Source organism: Triturus cristatus, chromosome 10, assembly GCF_964204655.1.
Source record: "Triturus cristatus chromosome 10, aTriCri1.1, whole genome shotgun sequence".
Classification (NCBI taxonomy): Eukaryota; Metazoa; Chordata; class Amphibia; order Caudata; family Salamandridae; genus Triturus; species Triturus cristatus.
In genome coordinates this window covers 1,211,736,055-1,211,754,798 of record NC_140593.1, presented here as the reverse complement: position 1 = coordinate 1,211,754,798, position 18,744 = coordinate 1,211,736,055, and positions in this window count along the sequence as shown.

Genomic DNA, 18,744 nt, shown 5'->3' with positions numbered 1-18,744 from the left:
ACTCTCTACTATCTTAAATATCTCCCTAGGGGCGTTCTCTGCCTCCATAATTTGTTTGGCCAAAAAATCTTTCAAGGTTTTACGCTTGAGGGTATGGAATTTTCTCAGTGCTTCCTTATAAGTCTCCTTAGCTGAGATTTCATATTTTTTTCTCCAAATGCGTTCCAGTTTTTTACAATGACTTTTTGCCATTTGGAGTTCGGTATTAAACCACGGCGCTGAAGGCTTGCTCCTAGCTACTTTACAGGATCTGATCGGAGCAATCTTGTCTAGGGCAGAGGTTATCCATGTATTGAACAGGGAGGAGTCTCTGTTGGGGTTACCGGAAGGAATAGGAGTGGTATTAGCTAATTCATTTCTCATTGAGTCAAGAGTAACTTTCCTCCAGTTTCTTCTTTTTTCTACAGTGGGTCCATAGTATTTAGCAGGGCATATTAGTCCCAGCTTAAATGTGACTAGCATGTGGTCTGACCAGATTACTGGTAGCGGTTTTTCCACAATGATGGCCTTGTCATTAGAGAAAATGAGATCTAGTGTGTCCCGCTGAGTGGGTGGGGGAATGAACTAATTGCACAAGATTTAAACTTTTTAGTGCATCATCTACTAAGGAGGTTTGAGGGCACGTAGCAAGGTCCATATGCACGTTAAAATCTCCTAGTACAGTATAGCTGGAGTAGCGTAATGATAGATTGGCGATGCAATCGAATAGAGGCGACCAGTAAGAAGTCGGAGTACTAGGGGGTCTATAGATCAGAAGTCCTGCCATTGACTGTTTTTTGTTGAGCTTAATTTGAAAAGACAGGGCCTCAATAGGACCCAGCTCAGTTATTTTTTTATATGAGATTTCCCATTCTTCTTTCAAAATTATTGCCAGACCTCCTCCAAGTCTGTTGTCGGCTCTATTGGCAATAACCATTCTATAGCCTGTGGGAACAGTCAGGCAAATGTCTGGGTTAGATCCTTCTCGCAGCCAAGTTTCGGTTAAAAATAGCAGATCCAGATTTGAGGTTTTTAGGAGCAGCCACAGATCAGCTGCATGTTTAGGCAGCGATCTGCAGTTTATCAGGGCTGCTTTGATGGATTGTTTCTCCTGAGAAATGTCCAATCTGTTAGCCCTTGGTGTTATAGAAATATCAAGCGACTTTATAGGTGTCGGTCTAGGCAAAAAGAACTTACAAGAATTGCACTGTGACTCGCAGAGGTTTCTACCCTTTATCAGCATCCTGTCTAGCGAAAAACAGGTCGGAATTGCACAATTCGGTTTTGACAAATCAAGCAATTGTTTCCTAGACGAAATTTTTCTCCCCCCGGGAGGATGACAAGCAGAGTGTCCGGCCCCGGGCGCGGGATGAGCGCGGACGGGCGCAGACGGGCTTGCCTTTGGCGCGCCAGCGGCAAGTCAGCGCGCATGCGCCAAGCGCAGGCACTGAATCATCACAGCTGCGCTGTCAACAGGGATAGTATCGGGACGCCAAGAATAAAAATATAGATATAGTTGAGTATATCTGTAACTGGAGATACCCCAGCTCAGGAGTAACTATTCGCTCTCTCCCATTGACCTACTTCTATCCTCCAGGCCATTTTACATCTTTAGCAGACGGGTGGACATTAGTACAGCGGAATGGGAGGGGGCTGTCGCATGGGGGTTGGCAAAGGCCTTTATTATGCTTAGACCGTACCCCCATCCAAAATCGATTGATTAGTCTGGAGGCTGTCGATTGACTCCAGGATAGAGCAGGAGTACCGACTAGTCCCCCGCTTCCCTCAGGCTGTTGTTCTTCTAGTCTTTTTGTACCCCTCGAGTTTCCGAGTTCTGAATCACCAATTCCTGCCAGTGTACCACAGAGGGTTATCAATATTGTTGGTCGACACTTGGACCATTCTCCAAGTGCCTTAATCTCCTGTGATGGTCTCTCCAGTCATTTTAAGCTTGTTTCGTGGAATGTGGCGGGCCTACGAAATAAGCTTTCTTTACCAGACTGGAATGATTTTATTGATGGGTATGACCTCTGTAAATTTCAAGAAACCTGGAGCCTCGAACCGCTGTATATGCCTGGTTTTTCTTGTTTCTGTGTCCCAGCTTCTTCGGTAGGTCGTGGTCGTCCATCTGGAGGGCTTATGGTATGGGTTAAGGCAGAGCTCAACCTTAAGATTACCCACCATCCTTGTTCTACACTAGATGTAATGAGACTCTCTCTTAAGGGTACGAAGAGTAATAATATCTGTGAACTCTTTAATATATATGCTAGAGGTACCCAAGGGGGGGCAAAATCCTCTACCATTTCTGTTCTCTCCGATATGCTCCTTTCCTGTCCCTCTGATTCCTTTATTTTGGTCGCTGGTGACCTCAATTGCTCATTTGAGCCTTTAGCAGCAGATGACATCCTGGGAGTTTATGATGAGGATGCCAGATGGGGCATCCCCTCTCTGTCACTTAAGCCGGTGAAGAGATGGTTACCGGTTGTCATCCAATTGAATGCTTTAATGTTAGAATTTGGGTTAAGAGCAGTAAATGGGCGTACGACTTCTGATGTAATGGGAGCATTTACATATAACAGGGTCCCCTGTCAAAGTAGAATCGATTATATATTGGTTGACAGGAGGGCATGGAAGTTTGTGGATGACATGGTCATTATACCATCAGTAAATAGTGATCATAACCCTTTGTCCCTTACAATGTTGGAAATGTGGCATAGGAAGGAGCATAGCTCTATCACTGGACCGAGAATGCTAACCAAGACAGTCTTACCATCTAACTGTAATAGGTTCCTGTAATAGGTTCCTCAAGTGGCCTAAGTTCATTTTGAATGAGCCAAGATTAAGTTCCCTTGAAGAAATCCTCAATGACCAGACTCTCAGGCTTTCTGCAGCATGTAAGGATAGGGCTGGCCCCGCTGCTGCAGTAACAATCTATGTGGACACTATAGATTTGACTGGCAGTCTGTTTGTAGACCCCAGTATAAAGCGCCCGATGAGTGTCAAGCCAGCACAGAGGTGGTTTAATAGAAACTGTAGATTGAAAAAACCCAGTTTGGTCCTTGCTATTAAATCTAACATCCCAGGTGACGTCCGGCTGGCACGACTGCAATATAGGCAGGCCATTGTAGATGCTGGGAATGGGAAGAACTGCACTGGGACAGTCTAAAAACTGCGAGCCAGTCTAAGAACGGCAAGCTTTTTTGGACTTTAGTGAGAAGATCCAATGGCCGCGATCTGGACCAAATTCCTAATCATATAACGGATAGGGAGTGGTTCGAGCATTTTAGGAAACTGTATGTAGGGGATGAGCAATCAGGTGGCCTAGGGTCTTTAAGTGGCACCACAGCCACCGACCCTGTTCTGGTTTCATTTAATAAGATAGAGAAGGAGGTGGTGGAGGCTGCTATAAATAAGATTGTACCCGCTAAGGCCCCCGGACAAGATGGCATTCCGGGCGACCTATTTAAAGCTAACATTGAGGGATGGGCCATTTACTTTGTGATTTTTATTAATGCTCTGCTGGAAGGCTCACCGGTCCCGAATTCTTGGAAGGTGGCCGAAGTAATTCCTATTTATAAGAGGGGTCCTAGGGGGGACCCTGCCAACTACCGTCCAATTAGTCCTATAGACGCTGGACAGAAGTTGGTTGGCAGGGTTCTCCTGGAGAGGGTCCTCTCATGGGCGGACAAAAATAATATTATCTCACAGTTCCAGGCGGGCTTTAGGGCCTGTACAAGTACGATTGACCAGGCATTTAGGCTGGTGCTCTTACACTGGAAGGTGGTTACCATTGGCAAGGGCGGTCTTTACTTGGCATTTATTGACCTGAAGACCGCCTTTGACTTGGTTCCCCGTGACCGCCTATGGCTGGTCCTGCAGGAGATGGGGATTCCTCCGCCCATTTTGAATCTCTTGAATGATGGTAATTATGCCCGCATTAGATGGGGGTCGCAGGAGCAAAAAACTGATAAAATCCCTGTGAATAGAGGGGTCCGTCAAGGATGTGTATTGGCTCCCACACTCTTCACGCTTTTCTTGAACGGTGTAGTTTCTTTCTTGCTCGAGGTTAATGCCGACGCCCGGGTCCTGGCGGGTGATAAAGTCCCCGCATTACTTTTTGCGGACGATACGCTGTTAGTATCGAAAACCCCGGCAGGATTATAGAAGCTGTTGGATCGCTTCTGTCTGTTTTGTAAGCTAAGGGGTCTTGCCATTAACACTTCCAAGATCAAGCTCCTTTATTTTAATCCGAGCAGATCGTCTAGATCTACTTTGTCTCTTGACGGGACGCCTTTGGAGCGCGTCAGGGAGTTTGACTACTTGGGGATCAGAATTTCTGACAAACTTAAACGGCAGCCTCACATTGATAAAATGGCATTTAATCACAAGCGGGTAGTAGGAGTACTAGGGAGGGAACATCGTGCCTCTACAACCAAGCCCATTGCTCTTGCTCTGGAAATTTACACTGCAAAAGCTGTATGTAGGCTGTGCCCTTTATGGTGCAGAACTCTGGGGCTTTGGTTGTGTAGATGTGCTAGTTACTTCAGAAAACAAGTTCTTTAGAGAGCTTGTATCGCTCCCGAGGGGCAGCCAACCAAGCCACTTTTGAGCTATTTGGGTCGGTTCTCTATTAAAGACCTAGTTATTCTGCGCCCTCTCTTATACTGGGCGCGGTTATGGCATATTCCAGAGCTCTCTAGGTACGCTGACGGCCTAAGAGAGGTCATGAACCTCCAGGGAGCATATAAAATTGGATGGTTAGCTAATATAAAGAAGCTTCTTTTGGCAACAGGCCTTGTAACTGCTTGGGAGTCTGGGGCATTGTCATCTAAGGCAGAAATTAAGAGAGCCTTTTGGGCATGGGTCGATAATGAAGAGCAGAGGGACCCCAACCAAGGCAGGTTGACTGAGGCATTTCGGCAGCATAAGTCTACCCCCCGCTTGGAGCCCTATCTAGACTTTATTATGAAGCCTAGGGATAGATCCCTTTTCATTCAGATTAGGATGGGCACCCTTCCTCTTCGTGATCGCACTAGTAAGTGGAAGCCTCCGCATCAAACCCCCGTGGATTGTCCAAATTGTTTAGGTATCAATGAAAACATTTCCCACCTTCTTTTTTATGCCCTCCTATTCGAAACCTAGATTGAAATGGCTAAAACCTGTGTGCCTGCAGCTTGGAACTAGGGACCTCTCTGTTGCACTTCGAATACTTAAGGCTGACGCTAGTACAACTTTAGTGTGTGGGGTGGCTAAATTTCTAAGTTGGGCATGGTTGATTAGGCGGAAGGCTGTATGATTAACTAGTACTAAATGCTTTTTATTATTCACAAAGCTGTTAAAGTTTAATACTTTTTTTAACTATTTATCGTAATAAAGGTCTTTATATGACTTCTCTTTGGTATTTTTTTTTTTTATGAATGGTGTTTTAATCTGTAAATGTGCTTTTATGATATCAAATATCGAAATAAAGCTTTGTTGATTGATTGATTGAGAACCATCAGACCAGCTGCCAAAGAACCACGTTTCCAATAGAACCATCAGCCCAACTGCCACAGAACCATGGTTTTTAATAGAAACATTAGCCCAGCTGCCACAGAACCATGATTTCAAGTGAACCATCAGCCCGGCTGCCACAGAACCATCGTTTCAAGAGAACCATCAGCTCAGCTGCCACAGAACCATGGATTCAATAGAACCATCAGCCCAGCTGCCACAGAACCATCAGCCCAGCTGCCACAGAACCATCAAACTAGCTGCCACAGAACCATCAAACCAGCTGCCACAGAACCATGGATTCAATAGAACCATCAGCCCAGCTGCCACAGAACCATCAGCCCAGCTGCCACAGAACCATCAAACTAGCTGCCACAGAACCATCAAACCAGCTGCCACAGAACCATGGATTCAATAGAACCATCTGCCCAGCTGCCACAGAACCATGGTTTCAATAGAACCATCAGTCTAGCTGCCACAGAACCATCAAACTAGCTGCCACAGAACCATCAAACCAGCTGCCACAGAACCATGGTTTCAATAGAACCATCAGCCTAGCTGCCACAGAACCATCAGCCCAGCTGCCACAGATCCATGGATTTAATACACCCATCAGACCAGTTGCCACAGAGCCATTGTTTCAACAGAACCATCAGCACAGCTGCAACAGAACCATGGTTTCAATACAACCACCAGCCCAGCTGCCACAGAACCATGGTTTTTATACAACCATCAGACCAGCTGTCAAAGAAACCATGTTTTCAATAGCACGATCAGCCAAGCTGCCACAGAACCAGTATTTCAATAGAACCAGAGAATAGCTGTCATCGAACCATGGTTTCTACAGAACCGGAGTCCTGCTGATGCAGTGAGCCCTGTGGGATACATTGTAGGGTGGCATTAGTTTTAATGCACGGGGACCTCCCCGTCCATCTGGGGGATAGCATGCCTCGCCCCTGAACTGCCCATGATGCAGGGTAAATTCTGACCACCCTGGATGCAACCGAACTAGGTCTCACACTACGTCAAGGACTTTGTTGCCACAGAGGGTTAGTTAGGCACACTGTTGAGTAAAATCCGTTGGCAGAAAAAGAGTGCATAGAAAGAAGCAATATGCAATAAAACTGGATGGAAAAAGATTTCAGCACAAAAAGAATGTGAAAAAGAATATTCTGAGGTATCCAGAGTATGTTCTGAACCAGGAATTGCAGACATCTGGGGCTTGGGGCCGAGTTTGTTTTTGAAGTTTTAGCATTTAAATTACATCTTTTTGGGGGATGTCCACGCGAATAAGACCTTTGTAGCTCTGCACCTTGGATATCCTTTTTAATGCTGCAAATAATCACCTGAACTCCAGCACAGTTTGGTAACGGGGTTTGGGCCAAAGGGAAGCAGTCCTCGAATTAAGCCAATAGCTTTAAGGGAAGTCTAACGAAACTAGAATACAACTTATAATTAATGAATAAAACTTACTGATTAATTAAAGTTTTATCAATTTTGATTGCACGTAATGTATTTAGCTTGGTCTTTTAATAGGTCTTTGTTAATGCACTTTTTGCAGTTTCATTGCGGTTGATGTTTGAACAAAAGGTGACAAGGTTTCTCTGCATTCTGCATGTTATTTCACCCAACTCAAACAGTATTTTCTAGTCTCATCATAGAACCGGGAACAAAAGCAAATATGTACAAGTTGCAATTTTTAAGTGCTAATGTAATCTTACTTAAACAGCTAAGGGAGCGAAAGAAGCACCTTGCTAGTCCTGAAATGTTCCAGGCAGATTGCTTGAGGGAGGGGTTCATGTTGCTGCCTGTTGTCATCATTATGTGACAAACCTTGGTATGGAGTCACCAATGAGGTGACGGACAATCCCAGTCTTTAAACTTACTGAAGTACTCCAAAGTAAATCACGCTTGCATCCAGTGTACTCCTTGAACTGCTCGAGGAAGGAGTTCGAGCTATTGACTATACCATTCTTATGCCACCAGCCTTAGGTCTGGAGTCCCCAATGAGGTGTAGGCCAATCGCTAAACTTACAGAAGTACTCCATAAGACCGTTGAAATGCTCTAGAGGGATGACACGGCCTTTTCATCAGGTGACCTCTGAAATGCTGACACACGCTCTATCTCTCCATCCCTGTCAGCCATCCGGTAGTTTAGAGGAAGATCTGGATTTGATACAGAGGTGGCTTGTGGACAGATTTGAGGAGCTAGCTCCCGAGAAAACGTCTAGCAAACCTTGTCGCCGCGTTTCTGCCCCATGGTTCACTCCCTCTCTTGGTGAGATGCGACGTGAGTGTAAGAAAGCCGAAAGGGCATGGCGCCGCCTGTACGATTCCGGAGACAAAATGAAATACAGGGAAGCTATCAAGCTGTATCACAGCCATATTATGGCTGAAAAAAAAGCTTATTTCGAAAAAAGGATTGACGATGCTGAAAACATAAGTAAAGAAGTTTTTCGCATCGTTAAGGAGTTTGTCTCCCCTACTTCTATCCTGCCATCACATTCTCACACTGAATCCTGGGTTGCCCAACTCGCAATCTTCTTTACGACTAAAATCAAATCCATTCAAGGTACTTTTCCCCCTGTGAGCCTTGCATCCACACCCGAGACTAGATCGGCTCTGTCTCCACCCTGGGGGGTGGAAGGTCTTTTCTTATCCGAATTCTCGCCTTTACTTCCCGCGGCCTCACTTGATCTCCTCTCCCAGCTGAAATCCGGCTCCCCGCAGGATCCCTGCCCTGCTAAATGTCTTGGACGAGTAGCGCCTGCTTTGAATTTCTTGCTCAATCCAGTGCTAAATAGATCCTTGAGCACTGGAGTAGTCCCCCAAGCTTGGAAGCATGCCCTGATCCTGCCGCTAGTCAAAAAGCCCAATCTGGACCCTTTAATCCATTCCAACTATAGGCCTATCTCCCTCCTCCCTGCTCTGGCAAAAGTGGTTGAGAAACATGTGCATGCCTCTCTTTCTACCTTCATCGAGAGCAATAATATTCTGCATGATACCCAATCGGGTTTTCGTGCGAATAGGAGCACGGAGACCGCTCTTCTTGAAATCACCGATGCCATTAGGGAGGTTTTAGACACTGGAGGAAAGGCCATCCTGGTATTGCTGGATCTGTCGGCAGCCTTTGACACCGTTCCCCACGACGGTCTCCTTTCAAGACTCTGGGAGATTGGACTTCGGGGAACGGTGCTAAACTGGTTCAGATCATTTCTGACCGGCCGACGGCAAACAGTCTGGGCACCCCCCTTTTCCTCCGAGATGCCGTCTTTGGAAGTCGGAGTGCCTCAGGGCTCCATTTTAAGCCCCACTCTTTTTAATATCTATATGGCTCCTCTGGCGGCAGTGGCGGAGGCGTTCGGTGCCCAGATTATATCTTATGCTGACGACACCCAGCTCCTCTTTACCTGTGCAAAGGGCTCTGACTTTGATGGCTTACGGATCAGAGACTGCCTGGGGGCCGTTTTCGACTGGTTTCAGCAGCACAGTCTGAAATGTAATTCCGACAAATCGGAATTGCTCTTTTTTGGATGCCCCCCGGACCCCAGTTGGAAGACATGGTGGCCTGCCGATATGTTTCCTCCGGCAGCTGCTTCGTCTACTGTAAAAAATCTAGGCTTTCAGATTGATGATGGTCTCTCTTTTAGACCCCAGATCCTTGGCCTCGTGGGTAAATGCTTTGGTATCCTGAAGATGCTTCGTAAGTTTCTTCCATTGCTGTCTTTTCACCACAGAAAGATAATTGTGCAGGCATTGATAGGCTCTCGCCTTGATTATGCGAATGTGCTCTATCTGGGGCTGCCTAAATTTCTTCTCTCACGTCTGCAGATTGTGCAGAATTCTGCTGCTAGAGCCATTTATGGTCTGCAGCGGAGAGCGAGGGCATCTGAGCTGCTTAGAAAGCTGCACTGGCTCTCGATGTCCAAAAGGATCACCTTTAAGGCATTAACCCTTGCCTATAAGGCACTCCATCTGATAGGGCCTACATACATCAGGAAGCGTTTGGCCTTCTATGTTCCTAGCAGAACTCTGAGATCTACTTTTTTGTCCATGGCCACTGTCCCTTCCATCAAACGGGCTAGAATTGGAGGTCGCTCTTTCCGTCATCTGGCACCCCAATGTTGGAATGCTCTACCCGTCTCCTTGAGGAAAGTCAATAACTTGCTGACCTTCCGAAAGGAGCTGAAAACATGGCTTTTCTCTCAGTAATCTTTGGCTGCTCCATCTACCCTGTTCTACCTCACGGGTTTTTGCTAAAGCGCCGGGACACTCCTCGGAGTAGCCGTGCGCTATAAAAATCCCGTTTTAACATAACTCCAAAGTCAATCACGCTGCATCAGTGCACTCATTGAATTGCTTGAGGCAGGAGCTCGAGTTACTGACTATACCTATTCTTTTTTTAAATCTTTTTATTAAATAATCTCATCATATAGTATTCCAGCTGAAAGTACAATACCAACATCATTTTAAATGATAAACCACCCCTATGAGAAGATAACACTTTAACATGGCGAGTAGAAGACTCTTAGTCCTCCATCGCAACTCCCCAATTCGTGCGGGTTCGAAACTGCCCTAGTACATCTATTTTGCTATGTAGTGTTGCGTTTACTGTCCTTGGTTGCGTCATGACCCGAACGTTGTTTCTTTGTAGTTTCTCCATGGGGGACGATATTTTCTCCAATTTTCTGGGGCACTCTCTTGCTTTGTAGATCACTTCCTCTATCCTTTGGCACCAATGACTACACCATTCTTATGCCAACAGCCTTAAGTCTGGAGTCACCAATGAGGTGTAGGCCAATCGCTAAACTTACTGAAGTACTGCAAAGGGAATCACGCTGCATTGGTACACTTGTCGAACTGCTCGAGGCAGGAAATTGAGCTATTGACTATACCATTCTTATGCCAACAGCCTTAGGTCTGGAGTCACCAATGAGTCACCAATGAGACGTGGGATCATCGCTAAACTTACTGAAGTACTCCAAAGTGAATCACAGAGCATCCGTGCATTCGTTGAACTGCTCGAGGCAGGAGTTTGAATTATTGACTCGTACTATTCTTAGGTCTGGAGTGATAGTGATATTCTGGCAATCTAGGATGGTCAAGGAGTGAGCTTTTCACAATCTTGAGACTGATCATGGAGTTAGATTCTATCATTCTAGGACGCTGCCCAGGGGGTGAGCTTCTTCCGCATATCAAATCAGTCTTTCTTTTCTCGACATTTAGAAAACAATTAGGCAAAAAGGATACTATTTAAATGAGATAAGCTCCCTAACCCTTTCATTTGGTTTTTCCTTTCCTGAAATGCTGAAAGACTTGCTAGAGTAGTAACAGATGAAAGAAATGTTAATATCTCAAAAAAACTCACAGGGGAGCCACTATCAAAAAAGAAAAGTTGAGTAGTGTGCAAAATGGAAATAGTAGTATGAAGCGGTCAGTAAAAGTCCCTAAAATGTAAAACTTAAAAAAAATAATGGCTCTGAGACTGCAGCCACTCTGCGGCAAGGACTGAACGTCAGTGAAGGGGAAAACATTTTTCAAGAAAAGGGCAGGTAGTAGATGGCACTTGGAATTGATATGTGTCTGCAGACATGATGGGTTGGGAAGGTCACATTAACGTAAAGAATTTGGCTTTAAAAAGGAAGGCATTAAAATGAATTAATGAAGACGCTGATGCACGTTCCTAATGCGGCAAGGCTGGCGCCAGAGGATATAACTCAGGTGAGGATGCTCTCCGGGGACACCGGGGGACCAAGGCACTCACTGTCCTTCAGCCTCCTCGTGATTACTGGAACCCGCGTCGCCTTAAAGGACGGCGGCACAGCACGCACCCTGGCACCTTGAGCTCCAGGTCATAGTGTCTGTCTGATGACAGAAACACAACACAAGCAGCCTGGCAGAGGGGCTGGTCAGTGACTTGCATGGGTGGAGAGGCGTAAGTGGTGGGGACGTCATTACAGGTGTAACAGGACTCAACACTATACAGGCCAAAGAAACCCTCCACAGCCATTGTACCAACATTAAAACAAGCATTTGCAATGCAATAGGTCTCACATTTACAAGAGTTTGAGCTATTGGCATTGTAAATGACAATAGCTTAAATTCTTACAAATGCGAGACCTATTGCATTGCAAATATTTTTTGTTGTTTACAAGCGCCCTATGCCGCGCTTTCATGTTAATAGAGGCCATACCCCCTTCTTTTGACGAGCCGCTTTTAAAGAAAGGGGCACCGCAGCCATTAAAGAGAATGTGCTGTATGAAGCGCTTTTACAAAACCAGCATTGGCATAGCCAATAGGTCTCGCCTTTGGGACCTTATAAGTGTTTAGCCATGCAACAGTTAATGTTGTTGCAGTAAGGATATTGTGCTGCATAACTAAATACTTATAAGGTCCCAAAGGCGAGACCTATTGGCTATGCCAATGTTTGTTTCTACTTTATTGGTGAGCGTGGTGCCCGTTTCATGTACACTGCGCTCTACAATACAATAGGTCTTGCTTTTGCTACAGTTTGACTTATTGGTATTGTAAATGACAATGCCTTTTAATATTATAAAAAGCATTGCCATTTGCAATGCCAATAGGTCAAAATCTCCCTATTGCGAGACCTATTGCATTGTAAATGCTTTTTTTTTTTTACTGTCCTCTTCTCCACTCCCACCAGATTGCCACAGCCCATAAGCAAAACTTATTCGTTTTGCCAACGATTGTATAAAACTACACTGGTGAAAGGCTGTGTTCCACGATTTGGCAGTATTGATTTTACAGCACCCAATGATGAGGTGTTAAAAGAAAATCCTAAATTGGATTCTAGACTTAAATCAGCACAGAAAATCATTTCATGATAAAACATGGACATATATAAGGAAAATTGGAGAAAAATTAAAATGAAACTATGGGGTCATTTCTGTTGATTTTCACGTATTGAGAAGTATCTGTTACCTATTAGATTGCTGTTATTTGGAGCAGCCTACCCACTTGACAGGGACACAATGGACAACCTCTTCTAATATAAAACGCTTTGACGCCTCGTCAGGTGTAGTAAGCGCTATAAAAATACAAAATATGTCTCAAGTGCGTGCACACAAACCGCCGTGCCCTCTAAACCTCCAGTTCCAAATGTTGCGGACCGCTAGCGAGTACTGAACAGACCTGGTTCGAGACCGCGCTGAGAAAGAGTGACCGGGCACAACCCTCGCTCTCGCTGACCACCGCGGCGCAGACTAGTTTAAACGGCTACCAACAACCCCTCCCCCCTACTTTAAGATCCAGAATACCGTCCAGTACGCTAATAACTCGTATCAAAGGGCCCCTCCGAAGAACAAGCATTTGCAATGCAATAGGTCTCGCAGTTACACAAGTTAAAGCTATTGGCATTGTAAATGACAATGCCAATAGGCATTGTTATTTGCAATGTCAATAGCTCAAACTCGCGTAAATGCGAGAACTAATGCATTGCAAATGCTTGTTATGTAGTCGTGCTTCTGCTAAGACGTGTGCTGCTGCTCCTGCGTGCGATCGAGTGTTTGCGCGTGTGGGTATATGCTTGTGTGTTGGTGTGACCGTGTGCGCGCGCCTGTGGCCTGTGATTTGCCTGTGGTTGTCTTATCATAAACACGGACCGCGCACAGAGCCCCGCGCGGCGCTCTCACACAGACATTGCACAGCAAGATTTATGGCTTATCTAACTTACAATAAACACAGACCTACCGTGTTATGCTTAAAGCAATAGCCCGATTTGTTAAGTCCATGAGTCACTGTTCATTCTATTTCTGCTCCCCTTCTTGTATTGTGTTTTGGTTCGTTCCGAGCAACGTGCCCTGACGTATGTCAACTCAGTATGTTGATGCTTGACGGTTGGGGCTGTTGGTGGTGCCGAATTCATTCGAAGGAGCGTTAAGTTGGAGCGCTCTTACCTCTTGTGTCGTTTTCTGGCTATTAAACATCATATTGTGGCAAACAGCAGAACGCGACCCGAGGCGGAATGATCGGACGCTGACTATAGCCATCGTGAGGGTCGGTTTGCAGCCATGAGCGCAAACATTGCAAGAATAACCCCTCCCAGCCAAATGTTCATCGAAGTGCTGGAGGAGTGCCAGGGCTATATCCGCCCTTAAGAATTTATGATACACCCCTGAGGTACTGTTTTTTTTACGCTGAATTAAATTCTCAGTGGGGGATAGGAAGTGTAGAAACTACGGTTCACCTTTACATATAGTGGTGCCATTTAAAAGTATTATTAATGCACAGATGAATTGGTACTGTGAAATGCTCCGAGGAAACGAAAACACTCTACGGTGTTTGTAATGAGTGAATATTAACCTTTATCATAAACAAATGTATCTTTCAGTCAAGGTTTAATAATTGCTTGGAGTAACAACATACATTTGTGTTCAATGAAGGTGATGACACCGAGGATAAAGTGAAATGCAACTTGATCCTCCACAAACGTTTTTACAGGTGAAAGGAGAAACACTTATTCCATGGACAACAAGCGACACAGCAGAATGTAATGAGGCGTGAATGAGGGCTGAGACAGCCGGACCATGGAGCTCTTCACAGAAGGGGAAGTGAATGTTTAACAAGCGATCGCGATCACATCAAAGCTGCCGTGCGGCCCGCGAAAGTGAAAGCAAACGAGTGCTTTCAGGCCTCCAAATGGTGCGCGCGCCCGGCCGACGCACATGCACTGTATTCGGAGGCCTGAAAAGCCACTGTTTGCACTTCCAAAACTTGCTTACTATAAGTCTCGCCAGAGCAGCGCTAAAGTGCTGTCTCAGGCGAGACCTAAAAAAGGCACAGACCACAACAAAATTGGACAGCAGCAAGCAACTGTAGGAGGAGAATGGGATCCACAACCAATCACCGCTTTCGTCGTTCTATGAAGAACAATGTGATTGGCTTAGCTGAGGTGACAAATATGCTCCAATCCTAGGTCACTTTACGCCTCAGTAATCCCTCCCCACACTCAGACTGCTCACAGAGAAAGTTCATAGACCGTATTGGTTGTTTTGTGATCCGGAAGCTCTAACATTGGCGGTTAATGTCACTAGTTAAACGACCAACAACAGACACTAGACTGATTCACGGACGAACCGTGTAAGTTACAGTTGATGGGTTGTCGTGTTAGTTAATGCGCTGTAGGTTAAACTTCAAGCTTTGCGTGACAGACGAGTGGTGAGGAATTTTTCGTGCTGGATTATTTTCGTTTTATCAGTATTATTGTGATGCCGTGTAAATTCGAGGAAGTTGAGAGGCTGTCTATTTGGCACAATTATTTTGAAGGACATTGTTTATTTTAATAGTGTTTCTTCTTGACAGTGTCAATGCGAGGAACTCGAGAAGCTGCGTACGAGCTCCCTAATTCGAGGACTGGGCATTCTGCTCGTCTCTGCACATCAGGACATTTATTTATGCGTTTTTTTGTAGCGCGAACTCTACCCGAAGCTGTCCGAGCGCTTTACAATAGAACGAGTTACATAACATACGGGCTTAAGAGTACATGAATAATATAAATTATACGAAACAAGTACATTCTAAACCCGCATAAGAATAGTAGTAAGCAGGGCACCAGTCCTAAAACAAGAGGAATTAAAGGAAAGCATAGCGGGAAAGTGGACAAAAAGAAAACAAGCACGCGAGTGGTGTGTGCGTGCCTCACGCTAAAAGTAAAAAAAAAACAAGGAGGCACGTCTGGCGAGTGGCGAGCGATGCGCTTAATGAGCCATGACGAGAGGGGAAAGCCAGATGGCGCCTCTGCGCGTAACCGCAAGCTTTAGGCCACAAGCAAAAGCGTGTGGTGAGCTTTTTAAAGCCCTGTTACCAAAAGTTTCGCCAGAGCAGCGAGACCTAATAAAAAGCATTTGTTTGTCAAGTTGAAATTTGGCAGAACCCCATCAGTACAAACACCTTTCGTGCTGGAATGGAGTAGTTCTAACAGATGAGCACCCACTGAGCATGCTCCTTGCGTGTGCCACAGCAACCCTCCTACCTGAGCTGCCCAGCAGCAAATGAAAGAGGTTAAGGTGGTGACACCAGGCAGTTTTATGGGCTGTGGGGAAACATCATTGGTAGACGAAAGTCACGTTTATTTTGTGCTCACCAATGCTAGCGTTTTGACTCTGACATGAGATGCTGTTTAGAATGAAGCGAAAAAGGCCAAATTAACTTCTATCCACAACATTACCTTCGACTGGCAAGGTATAGAGACTGAGTTCGTTACACACAGCCCCTCGGATTAACAGAACTCAGGATATGTGTGACATTGTGAGTTTAGTTTCCAGCCCCTTTCTCTAGCTCCCCATCTCTTCAATAGCATCTTGATCACCACTTCTGTCACCATTCACTTTAGTTCTAACTGGCCTCCATTAAAGAAAACAGGCTGAATTCCATACCAGCCATAAGGAAAGTTTACTCAGCGTTAATCCTAGTTCACCATCACAGGTATCGTCTAAAAATCCATGCACGGTACAATGTTTCTTACCATGGGTAAGCCACCTTCTAGAATGTTTGCCACTGGAAAAGAAGTCTTACTCTTAAATATTTCCAGTAATTCACGGTGATGAATTCATTTGCAGAATATTTAATTTCCTGAACTAATAAGACAGTTAAACACAGCATTGGGTCTTTCAGTGGTGGCAAAAACACACTGAACGCCTTGACAAAGACTGCTGCTCTCATGACAGTAATTACCAGAGCTGAGAAGCGCCCCCTGCAGGCCCATCCTTGATACACGCATCTACCAATGAATCCTCCCCAGTGAAACAGGAGCCCTGTCAGCAAAAAGCTACCCTACACCACATTTCACTTGATTTTCTCTTGAGATGTCTTGTTAAACCTAATCTACAGTGTCAATGTATTAAAAAGATGAGCACATTTTAAAGAAGAATAGTTTTTAATTTTACATTTAGAATTTGATTTATATTCACACAACGTTGCACAAAGACATTATGGGCCAGATGGACGACCCTTTTTTGCGGCCGCAAACGGGAGGTTCAATGGGGTAATAGCATGTACAAATGCTATTTTGCGAGTCCCTGACTCGCAAAATAGCATTTGCGACTTTTGCTATGAGGAAGGGGCGTTCCTTCCTAATAGCGAGTCAACATGCTATGTACTAGTGTTTTGTGACCACATTTGTGGCCACAAAACATTCTCAGTTTACCACCTACCTTAAGTAGGTGGCAAACCACTCGCAAAGGGGAAGGGGTCCACATGGGACCCTTCCCCTTTGTGAATATGTTGGCAAATATTTTTTAAGAGCAGGCAGTGGTCCCAGAGACCACTGCCTGCGTTTAAAAATTGAAACTGAAAAGTTTCATTTTCCTTTTTTAAGGAAAACGGGCTGCATTAAAAAAAAAAAGCTGCTTTAATGAAAAGCAGTCCCAGACATGGTGGTCTGCTGAGCCCAGTAGGCCACCATCCCTGGGAGGGCTGCCATTCCCAATGGGGTCGCAAATTGTGAGAGGCTCATTGATATGAATGAGCCCCGCAATTTATGACCCCATTAGGAATCGCAAACAGTGTAAAATACACTGTTGTACATCGGAAATTGCGCCTCACAAATTGCGACTCGCGAAAGTCACAATTTGCAATGTGCAATTTTCTTGGTTGTACATCTGGCCCTTTAAGTATCAGCATGTTCTCCCCAGAAGAAACACGCATTTTTCAAAACCCTGAGGGACATATCTGCCGTCTCAGGCAAACAATGAATACTAAACGGATGATGTTCAAGTGCTATAAATCTTTAAGAGTACTACAATCAGTTAGCACATCACGTAATATAAAGTATATAACAAGTAAGGTGTAATGTGGCCCTGTACTGCCAGCTCTGAGTTCAGGGGACATTTATATTCCTTTCACTTCGGCCTTATCGTTTGTAAAAGCCACAAAACCCCCAGGCTTGCCATATAGGCCCATATAACACAGCTACCCATTATGTATGCTCTCCATATATGAATATTCACTGAAAAAACACCACAGTTAAAAACTGAGTTATGGTTCGGACTCAAGCAAGTATAACCACCGAAACTGCCCAGTTATGGTTATAAATGCACGCAAGACACCTTACCTCACGCCACCCGTCCGGTTGTTGTCTTGATAGCTCTTTACTCTGTTTGTCCACTGGCAAATGTGGTGTTTGCGCACGACAGGCAGCAAGGGTTCTGCATGTGTGTGTTTGCTCATAACCATAGAGGCAAACTCCATGGTTTTACACACTTGAGCCAGAACCATATCTCAGTTTGTAACTGTGGTACTTAAGGATGTACTTAATTTTCAACCCTGTTAATATCAACATTGGACACAAATCCCCTGCTGCGCATAGCCTTGGGCACAAATCCCCTGCTGGGCACGGCCTTGGGCACAAATGCCCTGCTGGGCACGGCCTTGGGCACAAATCCCCTATAATGCAAAGCCTTGGGCACAAACCTCCTGCTGCGCACGGCCTTGGGCACAAATCCCCTGCTGGGCACAGCCTTGGGCACACATCCCCTGCTGTGCAAAGCCTTGGGCACAAATCCGCTGCTGCGCAAAGCCTTGGGCACAAATCCCCTGCTGGGCACAGCCTTAGGCACAAATCCCCTGCTGCGCACAGCCTTGGGCACAAATCCGCTGCTGCGCAAAGCCTTGGGCACAAATCCGCTGCTGCGCAAAGCCTTGGGCACAAATCCGCTGCTGCGCAAAGCCTTGGGCACAAATCCGCTGCTGCGCAAAGCCTTGGGCACAAATCCCCTGCTGTGCAAAGCCTTGTGCACAAATCCCCTGCTGTGCAAAGCCTTGAGCACAAATCCCCCTTCTGCGCACAGCCATTGGCACAAATCCCCTGCTGGGCACAAATCCCCTGCTGGGCACAGCCTTGGGCACAAATCCCCTGCTGGGCACAGCCTTGGGCACAAATCCCCTGCTGCGCACGGCCTTGGGCACAAATCCCCTGCTGTGCAAAACCTTGTGCACAAATCCCCTGCTGTGCAAAGCCTTGTGCACAAATCCCCTGCTGCGCACAGCCTTGAGCACAAATCCCCTGCTGTGTACGGCCTTGAGCAAAAATCCGCTGCTGCGCATGACCTTGGGCACAAAAACCCTGCAGCGCACCGCCTTGGGCACAAACCCCCTGCTGTGCAAGGCCTTGGGCACAATTCTCCTGTTGTGCAAAGCCTTGGGCACAAATCCCCTGCTGCGCACGGCCTTGGGCACAAATCCCCTGCTGTGCACAGCCTTGGGCACAAATCCCCTGCTGCGCACAGCCTTGGGCACAAATCCCCTGCTGCGCAC